Here is a 12,626-nt window from a genome sequence, read left to right as displayed (position 1 = left end):
ATTGTCAGACCACCTTATCCACATAGTATCACTTTTAAATATCAGATAAATTGTGAGATAGCTAAGGAAAGCCAATGGGCAAACATGGATACACTATGTCCAACGCTTGCGCTATGGGTCCAGTAGCTGTGGCTCTCTTTTGAGCATTTTTTTTAGTGAAGCGATTCTCTCCTCTCGTGAACAGAACAAAAAATGACCCTCCTCTGTATTGGTTCAGGTACTTCCCTGTCCATCAGTTCCTGAAAGAGCATAGATTCTGGAAAGACTAATTTCTCAGTAGCATTCTTTAGGTTTGTTAAGAGTATATAATTTAGATTTGGTTAATGTTAATATGACAAGATATCTTCAATGGCAAGAAAATAGCATGCTGTAGTTGATGCTATTCAGTTCTGCCATTCTTGGCTGCTGCTTTCCTGCAGAATTTTGGAGTATATCCCTATAAGTACAGGTATTGGTGTCTGCACCGTATGCATCGGTGGCTCCCTTTGCTGAGCTCCACTTGTGGCTACTACCAGAGAAGCACATTATTTTTTCCCTAAAGGGCATTAGGATAGCTTATCCCATTACTCGTTGACTGCCACAGTCTAGAAAGTGATAGAGTTCTTCTTCAATTATTCAAATAATGAGAAGAGAACTTTATCTTCCCTTCTTTCCAATAGTGCGATGGGGAAAAGAATTGACCTGTTTCTAAATTATTACTGAAGTTAATAGTCTACTATAGACAATTCTTGTAGATGAAATGTTTTTTTTATATATAACACATACATGCACATACAGACCCATACACAGAGAATTTCAATTTTCAAACTGCTCTGTGTATTTTTTTTAACTTACTAAACTTGAGGAAAACCTTTAAACAATTCAAAGTGTTTTCTTCAAAGGTTGAGGTTTAATAACAAAAGAGGTTTTGCTAGAGATCCAAAAGAAACTTTGCTGTCTCCTTCCTAAAATGAATAAATGCTTTCTGAAATTGGCATTGGCAATAGCAACTTACCATTACTAGAACTACCACCAAGGAAGAGGTATTATCCAAAGACAAATACCACATAGCTACTATTAGGAGCTACATTGAGAAAGATGCACACATCATCTTATAGCAGAGTATAGTCAATCAAGAATTATCTTCAGGTAAAGCTACAATATGCCTGGTCCTTTGACAGATATTAAAGGGTAGAGGGAGGAAAAAAATAAATAAACCATAGACTTTGCTCCCAAGCCTTTCAGTACATGTATATTGGGGAAAATATTAACATAATCAAATATTATTGTGGTGTAGAAACATATAATTACACATTATGTAATACAGTATGACCCACTATAAATAACAGAGGAGGATCAGCAAAGGAAGTAATCAGGCAAGAAGTAAAGGAATATTTCAAAAGAAGGAAGAGATTTAAACCAGTCCTCATTGGAGTGGTAGATTAAAAACAAATTTCTGGAATCCATTTATTTGCAATTGCTTCCCAATCTAGGCTCCCCACTAGGGCTAAGAAACACCTAGTGTAACCGCCATTTTTCTAAATAGGACAATGATCACAAAGGGCATGGCCAGCTTCAAAAAGCTGAATGCTTTATTAGGATTTACCCAAAACCTGTACATTGAAGCCATAGATATTCAGCCAGTTTTCATAGGAAGGAGTGTCCTTAAGTTTTTCTGTGCTTCAGTGATTATTACATTTTGATAAAGATAACATCTTCTGCAAGTGAGTTTAACTTTTAAACTATATTCCCACAAGGTATCCTGGTTCAGAATTATGCACTTGCAAACTTAAATGGCATAAAAGTACTTTTAAAGAGTGTCTACATACTCTTAAAGTTGACTTAAAGGCTATGACCTCTTAATTCAAGTGAATGTTGAGTCAGCAGAATTACAGGGCAGGTACTCCAAGCTGCAGACTCTGAATTCAGTTTCTGCTTATTTGCAATATAGATCCAGAAATTTACTAATTTTCCTGTCAGAATATTTTTACTAGAAGATGTATATAATAACTACTCCTAAATAGAATATTTTCTAAACTTTGACCCACGTTCTTTTTCCGAATCACAGGGGTTATGAAACAGAAAATGTATATATTTATATTTGTACACCTGTTTAATGTACATATGCAAATGTTTGTTTATATGTACACCTATGTATCATGTGTATATATATTTTTATCATTTATATAACAGTTAATCACAATGTACTAACTACGCTAGAACTGGAGTTTTTGAAGTACACACTATCCAGTAATATTCTGAATGAACATGGGTAGGTAGTCAATTTGTTCTGTAGGATCCATGGAAGAGGTAATTGAAGTATTAGAGCCTTTGGAAAGAGATTTGGATTCATGGTCAACCTTCTCATTTAGGATCTATTTGGTCTTGATAAAGTGAACCCTCTATAGGTCTCATCTGTATCCTAATATCACACCCTTTCAAGATTGCTTCATGTACAGGCTTTCTCTGAGCACTTTCCCCATGCTGGCTCCTGGGGTAGGCACATCACACGTGTAGTATTCCTAAAGTGAGTGAGGCACCAGGCATGGTACTTGGCACAAGGGAACTGCTTAGAATAAATGAACCCCTCTCAACTTCAGGAATCATTGTTTTTCCAAACTTCTAAACATAGGAAATATAGCTTGTTTTGTAATGAATAGGTAAAAGTTAAACTACTTCAAAATTCAAGATGATTTATGTCCCAGGGAGCCCAGGATAATCGTACTTGGTGTCAGTCAAGCAGATGATTGACTGAAAGAGCATGCTAAAATTTTAATCCTCTGTGGTTCCTGTTAGTTTAGGGTGATGCTGCTTTGTGTACAGAGCAGAAGTATCGAAGGCTCTTATTTAAAACTTCAATGTAGTATTGATTCTGCTGGACCTAAGAGTAGAATTCATTAAGCTTTCTGTTTGTGTGTGTGTGTGTGAAAATTGGGCTTATGATTTTAACCAACTGCCAATTTATTTTTTTTTTGTCTAAAAAAAAATAATAATATTTTTTTCACAATTCTTTACAAGTGTGTCCAGGTGTTGGGCCTGGCCCCTTCTTGCTTATTCATAGACTGCATGGCCATTCCCTGCTGTCTTTTTGTTGTTGTCAAGGAAACCCCCAGTTCTCTACACAGGGATTACATTCTTCTTTCTTAAAAGCTCTTGGATCATTCATTTGTGCAATGAATAAAAAATGTATTCACAGGTCCAGACAGTGTTCAGAACTGTTTGGGGGGAGGGGTGTAGCTAGAGAGATGTACATGGTGAGAGGAGCAATAGGGATAAAAGGAAAGGAAAAAGAATGCTTTCTGAGATGCATTTTAATAAGGCAAAGCTGAAAATTTTGTTTTTAAGAAGATGTTGGTTATTTTTATTGGTTTAGAAAATGTATAATATTACTCCTCAGCAAGACTAATTCTTCACATACGAAAATGGTTGTTTGTGAAGAGACTTCATTTCTAGACCAATTCCAGGGTTGCAGAAGATGCTATCTTTATCAAAATGTAATAATCACTGAAGCAGGGGTAGAGGTGTTTTAGTGAAAACTGGTGTATATTTTTTCATTTGCATTTAAGTATTTTGAATTTTTTAAAGCATAACAGAGGTGATGGAAAATATAATTTTTTTAAACTAGGCATCACATGGACAACTGAGAACTTATTTAATTGCATTAAAATGCTGTTCTTTAGAGAGTGCTGGTATTATACGTTAGTACGAGTCATGATGGAGAAACATCTATTGGTAAGAAGACAAAGATATAGTATTCCTAAAAACAGTGAATTGATCCTTTGGAGGAAAATAAATTGTGGAGAACCTCCTAAATACTTGCTATAATGATCAGGATAATTTATACAGTCTTTCTCCATAATTAATTTAAAGTATAAATTGAAGATTTTTAAGCCAGGAATAATCTATGGAGTGAAGTTATTAATTGAAGTACTTTGTCACTGTGGTGTGTCCAAATTGTTTGCACAGGGGTAAAATCAGTATACACTAAGCCACCTTAACTGGCTTTTAGTGACTTCATCTATTCACATTGTAACAGTCTTCTTGATTCTCATGAGAGCAGTTTAGTTACTTTGACCTTATGCTGTGAAGGTTTGGTTTTACTGAGATGAGAACGGGAAAAGTAAATATAATAATGTGTAATTCTGGAGAACATGCTGGAGTAGAATACAGTCATCATTTCCCTATTGAAAATCTACTTTCTCTACTTTATTGGGAATCTACTTTACTATTGACAGATAAAAATTCTCAGCCTATCTCCTAACACTCACCTCTAGAATATGTTTAAGAAGTTTGTTGAAATACAGGCAATCGATTAAGACGTTATGTGACTGGGCAAAAGAAAATAGCAATGTATTGCTTAGTTGGGAAGGCAACTTGAAGTAATTATTAAGCAAGGGAGTATGTAATAAAAAGGCCAATGCTTGCTTTGAACAGAATTTTAGAGACAGATATGAAATAAATAAGATAAGAAGTATCTTTGGCAGGTAAAGTCTCATAGATTATCTCAGAGGCAACTCAGCGTGCTCACCTGATCCTGTAGCACCCATTTTATTTCCCACGGGGGCCCAAGGTCAGGCCAGCCAGGCAGCAGCTGCTGACCACCCATGATGCCACTATGTGGGATGGTTTGAGGAGCAACAGGAAATCACCCAGTGCCTAGATATTGCCCACATTGCTTCTCAAACCCAGTTATATATCAGGATTATCAAGGAGCCTCCAAATAAAAATAACCACAGCCCCATCCCCATTAGACACTCAGAATCTGATTTTCTAATGGTGGAGTTAAGACATTTTTTTTTTTTGTTTGTTTCCTTTCTTGCTCTCTCTCTGTGTGTGTGTGTGTGTGTGTGTGTGTGTGTGTGTGTGTGTGTGTGTGTGTTTTATGTACCAGGTATTTGTATTTTAAAATCTATCCCATGTGACTTTGATGCATAGTGAGTGATGAACACTACTCTTAAACCAATGACTTCCTGACCTTCAGAGGTCCCCTTAAAGGCAGGGGCCCTAGGAGGAGGCTGTTTTCAGCCTTTGTCAGTTAAAGTGTACCCCACCAGTTTGGAGAGGAAAAAAAAAAATTCTCACTTGGTGTTCCCTGAGCGGAATGGTGGACTTTGGTCAGATCTGAAGGGGTGTACTTTTTGTTACAGATGTTTAGGAATATTGGCTTCTGTAAATAAGGAAGAAAATAGAATTGACTATCTTTAAAATATATGTTTTTAAGATTCAGGAATAATGATAATTGAATCAAAATTAATAGTGAAGGATGGGAAGTACCTTTTTAATTGCTCAGATCTACATACCTCACTTGGCTGTAATTCTATCTACTTCCATCTGCAAACATGGACATTAAAAGGAAATATGCTATGGTTAAGGATTCTTTTGACTATACTGCCAAAGTGAGTTTGTGCAACTTATATTTACATTTGAGAAAAATAGTGATTACTGTCTTGATATAAATCTGTAGATCTGAAAAGTAAATGAATAATAAAGTATTGAGACTGTGCTTTTACATTCAAGTTAAGTAGATTTATAACTACAAAAATTTTTAGTGTTTTGAGTTTTTGTAAGATTCTTTAATTGTGTCTCAGACTTTGAGCTGCAGTCTCAGCTAAAAAACAACAGGTCCTTCAGTCCAAGGTATAAATCTTTCAAAGGAAATTTTGATCGAGCAGGATGAAGACTTTTTCATTCTTGATGATAAATACCTATGCAGATATTCTTATAATTAAACTCTCAAAAAAGAAAGGCAAAGTGAATAGAGTATGGAGAGCATTATGTATTTAAAGGACTGTTTGCTTCAATTTTGGGAAATGGAACTTAGGAAGGTGAGTCAATAAAATGAAACACCTAGGAAATTTTTAAGTAAGAAAGCACATGAAATAAGTCCCATGACATACACACCAAGGACATGGTCGTTTGGGTTGAGAAGTTTTAGGAAAGATATATAGAAGGTCTAGGGCTTCATAACTAGATGATAAAGTTCAAAGGAGGTTTTGTGAAACACTGATTCCCTGACAAGTCTGGAGTGGGAGTTGGGTGGGGGTGGTAGGAGGAGACTCCAAGATAGGAAGATGGGCTGCTGGGCTCCAGTGCACAGACTCAGAGAATGACAAGAGAGAACTGAAAGAGAGGTCAGTGTGGGCCAGTTAGTGGAGCCATCTGAACACCCTGTTGGAGAGGCCAGGTGGAAGAGATGACCAGAAACTACTGCCAGCTTTTGAACAAAGCAAGTGACATAATTAAAAATAAATTAGCGTTTGTGAAGTTTAGTTGATAAAATTCTATGAGCTTAAAGGGGAACTTTTAGGAGGACTTTTTTTTTTTTTTTTACTTTAGTTAAAGCTTTCACTTACTTTTAAGTCCTTTATTCTAAGAAAAGCATTTTTCTCATATTAGAATATCTGGTTTCTGTCTATATATCAATTACCTATCCATCCAACAAGGGATTTGGCAATGTTAGAACACTAAGTGAAAAGGATAATAATGAAGGGGCTGTCCTGTGATGGAGTTTTGCTTATTTGCTCTATTTTTTAAGAAAACATTTACAAACCTAAATTACTTGAATTATGTGATTTTCTTATTGCTCTGTATTTCATTGTCCAGAAGCTGCTCAGGGTTGGGGAGATAGCTCAGTTGGTAGAGTGCTCGCCTCGTAAGCACAAGGCCCTGGGTTCAATCCCCAGCACTGCAAACAAAAAAAAAAAAAAAGTTGCTCAAAGGTCCAACAATTACTTGACTCTGCTCTCCAGGAAATCCCTCACTCTTTAAAAATAGGAAGATATGATATCCTTTGGGCCTTTTCCACAAGAAATCTGAGCCCTCACTCAGTGGCTTCTCCTCAAGTCACTTAGGCCAGTTGACTGTATCTAAACACATTCTTTTCACTTGAAGGAACCACATTATTTGAGGATTATCTGAAGTCGGGAGAAGAAATGATTCTCATTTATCTTCTCTATAGCATGTCTGCCTCTTAAAAAGTGAGGTCATCAGAAGCACTCATTGTTTATACACATATATTGCCCTTTCTGGGTGTAAACTTTCTGGGTATTAATTGAGAAATGTTCAACTTCTTGCTCAGCACAGAAAGCTGTCATTTTGAGATAATGTGCTCTAGGATTACACCAAAGGGACCTTAGCTAGCAGAGCTAGTAGGGAGACAAGGGTCACAGAACTCAATATTGATCTCTTGATCTTCTCCTTAATCTCTCTCATCACTGGGAGGATTGAGTATTGATACAAATATTACATGATATTCAGTCATGGGATTAACTAAGGAAGCAAAAATATCTGATGAGAGTTGGGAAAGAAATTGATATAATTACTATTATCAAAATTTTTTAGCATATTGACTTGGCACCCATTTTTATGTGGACGATTCAGGATATTGAATCTGGACAAAATACACATTAGTCGGTTTTCTTTGTTTCTTAAGGTGCTAGTCAGCATTTTATTGTAGTTGAAAATATATAGAAGGTATTCAGTGTGGTGGCAAATGCCCGAAATTCAAGTGATTTGGGATTCTGAGGCAGGAGGATCTCCACTCAGCAACTGAGCACTTAGTGAGACCCTGTTTAAAAATAAAAAAAATAAAAGGAGCTGGGGATGTAGCTAAGTCATTAAGCACCCCTGAGTTTAATCCCCAGAAACTAAGAGAGAGAGAGAGAGAGAGAGAGAGAGAGAGAGAGAGAGAGAGAGAGAGAAGAGAGAATATATGAAAGTATGAAAGGAAAATGAAACTGAAATATTTGCTTCTGACTGATTATTAGATCTACAGATATGCATCCAAAAATTTAAACATTCTAAAGAATTTTAAACTTTTAAATAAAGTCAGTATGGCTATCTATTATATTTTTGAAATAAGGAAGAAAATCTTTTTTGTTACACATTAAATCAGAGTCCATTTTAATAAAGAAATGTGATCCTTATATATCTCTGCTGAGTAGATTGGTATAACTTACATTTAATTAAAAGCTCTTAACTTATAAAATCCCCTAGAGAATATGAACTTTAACCAGCTGCCTATGCATCGTAGTAGCTATGTTTTTTGTCTAGAAACAGCATGACTGGAAGACTTGTGCTGTGTCTACAAAACTCTACCATGAAGTACTTAAAAATACTTGGTGAATGTTTGAGGTCAGCTAGCAATAAAGCTTTGTGTGAAATGTCATTAAAAAACCTATTAACCATGGTACTAGTATATTCAAGTCAAGCTGTTAAAATACATTCACATAAACATAGAAGAGATTATACATATACTCTACAGAGTTCTGTGGTTTGACTCTTGAAATCCAAATAAAAGTTATATTATCCTTAGAGTAGAATTCTAAAATAGAGCAGTCTTTTATAAGGACTTCATCTAAGAATTTGGAATGTCAATAACTACATTAGGTTGCTCTGTGAGTATGAAAGACAGCAGATCCCCATTTTGGAATGAGACACTATTTTCATAATAGCCCAGGTGTCCTCCACTATACTGCACAAAGAAACTGCCTGGTTGACAATAATTATAGCTATTGCAATTCTCTAATAATATGTGTGGTAGGTGGGGGTGGTGGCAGGAAGGGGAGATGAAGAAGTCATTTTGGAAGATGAATAAACAAAGAGGAGTAAGTAGGATTTGTGAGCTATGAGGGATTACAGATGGGAATTTGGATCATGCAGCAGGAATAAAATTCACCTATCTATATTTAAATGGATAGATTTTTATGCCACTATCCCCCACCACTATGAAATGCTAAAAGTATAGGAACAAACTAGATATACAGACAGAATAGAATGTAGATTGATATGTAGAGAATCTGTTGGCAGAAAAATTTAACTTGAAAGTCCTACATAACTGACATTTTCCCACTCTCAATATTAAGACATCCAATAAGAGCACTTGGCAGTAACACATTTTTTTTTAAATAATAAATATCAGTTGCTTAATTGTGGGACTATTCCTTTCAGAAAAAGGAAACAAAATAATTTTAACTTTAATTTTTCATTTTTGTTTTATGTAAACCCTATTTAGTAGAAAGTAGAAATATTTTTAGAGGTGTGATGTATAACATGAGGACTATGGCTAATAGGATTGTATTATATTAAGGAGTTTTGATAAATAAGTGGATTTTAGCTGCTGATGACACAAAAAAGTAACTGAACTGATAGCTGTGTTACTTTGCTTCTCTATAGTAACCATTTTACTATCTATATATCATAATAATATCAGATTGTACATCTCAAATATGCACAATAAAATTTATTTAGAAGAAACATTTTATAATATTTATCAAATGAGAATGTTATTTATATTGATTTTCCTCTTGCTTGCTATTTTTTTTATTGTAAACAAACGGGATACATGTTGTTTCTCTGTACATGGCGTAAAGGCATACCAGTTGTGTAATCATAAATTTACATAGGATAATGTTGTTTGATTCATTCTGTTATTTTTTTGCTTGCTATTTATTATGATGTGCTGATAGTTCCTTGGTCACTGCCGACTTCTTGGCACAATGACAAGCAGGATGAAATTGGTTAATGTTTCTGTTTTCTACCATTCTGAAGTCAAGTAAGATCATATATGCTTGGGAGGTGAGTAGAGGGAAAAATCTTAACCTAAATTTAATGATAGGCATGTTGACATATGTGCACACAGCAAGTTTCACCTTATAATTAGGAGAAAAAAAATTTAGTCAGTCTGGTTTCTGACTTATTGAAATGCTTCAGGGACAGGTAAGAGTAGATGGAACACCCGAGTCTCTGTAAAGTTGATAAGACAGTGTCATCCATGGGGTCTGAAGCATTAAAAGCACAAGTAAATTCTGTGCAGTCAGCTGGCTTCTGGGGAGGTAGTACAGTTTGCACGGAACACATGGTTGTGGCAGTGAATTTCGTTGTGCAGGCAAAGACCAGTGTGAAACAGTCCTGTGGTTGTGAAATGTGTGCAAAGATTATGTCTCTGATATGTTCGTATTGCTGTGATCTAAATATTGTGAGGTTTATTTTGGTCATAGAATGGAATATATGCATTTAAGGGCTAAGTTTGTGAAATACTCTGTCATGATGGTCTAAAATGTTAAACCCCTTAGGTTTATGAGCAACAGGAAGTTCTTTATCCAAGTGGAACATGAACTAAAACAGTTTTACTTTGTTTATTGGAGCTAAAATCAGAGAACATAGAGTGAATTCCATGGTCTGTAATGAACAGAAGTCAACCTAGTATCAGTTGATGGTTAACTAAATTATATAAACTATTGATTTGCAATTAGAGTTCTCTCTGTTTAAGTGAGTGCCATGACCCCCAGTTTCACTCTGAGTGGCACATTGGTGCACCTTAGTGTCTCTGCTCCATTCCACTCTTGTAGAGCCACTGACACCATGCTTCAGAACCTCCATCTGAAGGGATGTATTTTTTATCAGCTTTTATTTTTAAAAATAAAGTCCTTTTATTTTAAGGACTTTATTTAGGAACTCCCACAATCTACAATGACAGTGAATGTTCTGACCCTACTCTTAGCCCAAGAGTTTATAAATATGCAACGTTGAGCGGATATTTCAGTATTTATCCTGTATTTGACTGGCAAAGCCTGGTTGAATGACTGGTTTTAACTCCATTATTTATTAAACAGTGCTAAGTGTGTTAGGGGTTCTTATATACTTGACACTAACTGATGTTTCTCATTTGAAATTATTTCTGCATATAAGTAAGAGATATTATGGCATCAAGCCACCATAGGTGTGAATGTACTGTCTTTATGTATAATACTTCTTAATAATGAGTCCTAATTTTATTTATGGCTAATGAAACAACATAAAAGGTTTGCATATGAGAGTATAAACAGTTTAAGATTGGCACATTTTTGAAAGTCAGTTAAAATTCATGAAGTTGTACAGAATACTTACCATTAAGTCTGGCTTTATTAAACTGTTTTAAAATACTACTAGACAATGAGAAACTGCTTATTTAGTGATTAAATAGTTAATGTGATATTTTAAGAGATTCATTCATGCATAAGGCATTTAAAATTTATTCTTTCACATAGTTCAAATATTTTTTTCACCTTTTTTTCATATTTCTTTTGTCGTTTTACAGTTGTACCTAGTTGTTACAAATGCACACAATATAACAATATAATTTGACCAGTATCATTCCTCACTGTTACCACTTTTTCTCCCCTCCTTCCTTCTCCTGTTCCTTTCTTTTTCTCTGCTGATTTCCCTTTGATTTTCATGATTCACATTTTTTTATAGCACAAAATCTGCCTTCAGTGCAAACTATATTAAGGTGTTATTGTCTGAAGACTTTAATAAATCATCTTTTAGAACATACACATAGTGGGTGCTTAAGAGAAAAATAACAATTTTAGTGGTTGAATATTGAACAGATTTCTTCTTCTTTTCTATTTTTTTTTTTTATTTTTAGATGTGCATGACAGTAGAGTGTATTTTGGCATACTATACACACATGGAGTTTAACTTATTCTAATTAGGATCCCATTCTTGTGGTTGAACATTATGTGGCATCGCCCCGGCCGTGTATTCATGTATGAACATGGGAAAGTTATGCCTGATTTGTTCCACAGTCTTTCCTACTCCCATTCTCTCTCCCTTCACTTCATCCCCTTTTGTCTAATTCAGTGAACTTCTCTTCCCTCTTCTCCTCCTTTTAAATTGTATTTTTAAGAAAATCCAAAGTATTTAATCATTTTCTTGAATTTGGCAATTAGGTATACCTGCAACACCTATCGCAGAAATAGCCCGTATTTGTTTTATATTTTTATTGTACATTGGAGTCAGGCATTGATCTCACTTATCTATATGACAGAAATATTTTCTCATTCATTTGAATACCCATATGCCTTAGCTTACATAATTAAAAGTTGAATCATGAGGAGGTGTGGATGGAGATATAAAAAATGAGCTGCAGTGTGTGAAAATTAAGTAAGAAGGACATATAGATAGGGTAAGAATAATCCAGATCTACACAAACAGCATTTTAATGAGATAATTTAGTGAAGATTTGGTGGAATACAGAGAGAATTTTTCTTTTTTTGTTTTTATTGGAATGAAAGGAAAATGTAAATATCGTATATGTCTTCTATTATGTGAAAGTCTTGAGGTCTTTGGTTTTTCAATTTAAAGAAATGTAATAATCTTCCATAGAATTTGCATTGAGAATTCATATAGAATCTATATACTTATATTATGCATTACTAGACTAGAATGTAAGCAATATGATACTGATTCCTCCTTAACAGATTGTTTTCTTTTCTTATTTAACAGTAATGCTAGATATTGACCCCTCCAATCATGTAGGGGAACTGCCTCTTGCCACAGGAACACTCCAGGAGAAAAATCGTTTTTCCCCTTAGAGATGGCAAGTGGAGGAGGCAGAGTAGGCTCCATGATAATTGTTCCTTCTGTGTATGTCTCAGCTTCAGCCTGAACCTGTATAACATGGATTGGGGCTAAACCAAAAACTAATTCTGCTGCAATGTTCCTTCATGCAGGATAATAAGGCACCATGCAGTCCTTTATCTTCACCCTGGCTTGGTACGTCACAGGCACCTCTCTGCACTGCCGTGTAACTGGATGTGGGGTAGCTGTGATGACAGAACCCTTTCCTAGGAGAGTTAAATATTGTGATGACAGGGTCATTGAGC

At 35.2% G+C, this 12,626-nt stretch overlaps 1 protein-coding gene across 4 annotated transcripts in view; it reads left to right on the top strand.

The window, feature by feature from the left end:
• The window catches only part of VCAN (versican), a 110,334-nt gene that overhangs the window by 56,883 nt on the left and 40,825 nt on the right, over positions 1-12,626 (top strand). The window lies entirely within an intron of this gene.

This window comes from Sciurus vulgaris (assembly GCF_902686455.1).
Source record: "Sciurus vulgaris genome assembly, chromosome: 6".
NCBI classification, from domain to species: domain Eukaryota; kingdom Metazoa; phylum Chordata; class Mammalia; order Rodentia; family Sciuridae; genus Sciurus; species Sciurus vulgaris.
Note: the sequence above shows the minus strand (reverse complement) of the source record. Positions and strands in the feature narration are given on the sequence as shown.